This window comes from Rattus norvegicus, chromosome X, assembly GCF_021556685.1.
Source record: "Rattus norvegicus strain SHRSP/BbbUtx chromosome X, alternate assembly SHRSP_T2T, whole genome shotgun sequence".
NCBI lineage: Eukaryota > Metazoa > Chordata > Mammalia > Rodentia > Muridae > Rattus > Rattus norvegicus.
The window spans coordinates 100,398,953-100,400,934 of NC_141554.1; the positions used below are offsets into that span (position 1 = coordinate 100,398,953).

General features: G+C 43.8%; 1 pseudogene; it reads right to left on the bottom strand.

Moving 5' to 3' along the window:
* Positions 1 to 244: 244 nt before the first annotated feature.
* Ldha-ps8 (lactate dehydrogenase A, pseudogene 8) lies at positions 245 to 1,255 on the bottom strand (annotated as a pseudogene).
* Between the last annotated feature and the right edge of the window lie 727 nt (positions 1,256 to 1,982).

Below are 1,982 nucleotides of genomic sequence, written 5' to 3' on the forward strand. Positions count from 1 at the left end.
CGCAGTGCAACAATGCAGCAGGCTCACAGGTTAATCAAAGCCTGAACACAGTTGGCAATGTCTTGGAGACAGTGGAACTCTTACACTAACCAGGTTACCACTACACAAGTACCACTTAGCAGTAGGGTAGAGCTGTGGGAACTGAGATTTCCCCCAGACCACCTCAACACAACTGGACTAACCACAGCTCAGATGAGAAGTGTATGTTCTCCATAGAAACCATGCTGCAGTCTGGAGAGTGAAGTGCTAGGACACTGGGAAGACTTTAGAACTGCAGCTCCTTCTGGATTCTCCAGAGGGTATCTGCACTCTTTTTCAGGCCAGTCTCCTCCTCAGGAGTCAGTGTCACCTTCACAACATCTGAGACTCCATTTTGTCCCAAGATACATGGGACACTGAGAAAGACACTATCATTGATTTCATAGAGACCCCTAATCATGGTGGAAATGGGATGCACCCACCTAAGGTTCTTCATTATGCTCTCAGCCACGTCTGCCATGGAGAGGCCAATGGCCCAGGATGTGTACCCTTCAGCTTGATCACCTCGTATGCACTGTCAACCACCTGCTTGTGAACATCCTTCCACTGCTCATGTCTGCATCTGTGCCCAGTTCTAGGTTCAGAGAGAGACACTGGCAACGCTCACACCACTCCATACAGGCACACTGGATTCACCATGCTCTCCCACGACCCACCTGTGACAGCTCAGTGGGTGAACTCCCAGCCTTTCTCCCATCAGATAACAGAACCGAGCTGAATCCAAATTGCAACCACTTCCAATAACTCTGCTTTTGGGGAAGCCACTGATCTTCCAAGCCACATAGTTCAAGATATCCCCTGGATTTGAGACTATGAGCAGCTTGCACTGTGGACTGTACTTCACAATGTTCGGAATGATGAATTTGAAGATGTTCACGTTTCACTGGACCAAATTGAACCAGCTCTCTCCCTCTTGCTTACAGGCCCCCGCTGTGATAATGATCCACTTAGAGTTTGCAGTCACACCATAGTCTTTGCTGGAGACAATTTTTGGTGTCTTAAGGAAAAGGCTGCTGTGCTGGAGATCCATCATCTCTCCCTTTAGCTTGTCTTCCATGACATAAACAAGGGCAAGCTCATCGGCCAAGTCCTTCATTGAGATACTGATGGCACAAGTCATGCCAACAGCACCAACCCCAACAACTATAATCTTGTTCTGGGGGACCTGTTCTTCCTTAAGAAGACTCACAATCAGCTGGTCCTTGAGGGCTGTCATCTTTGACTTTGAATCTTTTGGGACTGATAGTGGACAATGAGGGACGACTGGCAAGCAGCAGCAGTGTGGCATGGGCTCGGCGACAGTGGCTCCAGCACCGGTCATGGTGTTTTATCATAGCATTCAAAACCCTAAGACAGACACTTTGCAAATAAATTCAGTTAATACTACATACTCCAAGACAAATAAAAAGAAGAAATTTCCTGCTCATAAGGGTACATCGTCTACTGAGAAAACCAAAATCCTCCCAAAAAATATGGAATGATATCAAGTCTTTGTTTATATAAAATGAACTTAAAATATCCTGAAGAAGTGGCAATTTAGATTCTTAGCAAGGATTACATATTCTTTTTTTTGTATATATATATTTATATTTATATAAAAAGACCAATAATAGCAGTGTGTTATGCATCAACAGCAGCAACAGCTTTTCCAGGTTCTGCAGTCATCTGAACAAAACTGTAGAGACATCCAGCACACTCCATTAAAAAAAAAAAGTAAAAAAACAAAACCCGAGAAAACAGCACAGTTCTGTTACTCTTGTGGTACCTGGCACCATTTTTTTTAATTAGCTTCTCAATCATCATCTGGAAAGAAAACATTCTGAGCAACATCATTAAAAACAGCTCTGATAAAGCACGGTCACTACTACGTATCATAAAGCAGGTACAAGCTATTTTACATCCACAGAGGTATGATACAGTACTGTCCTACATCTATAATACTA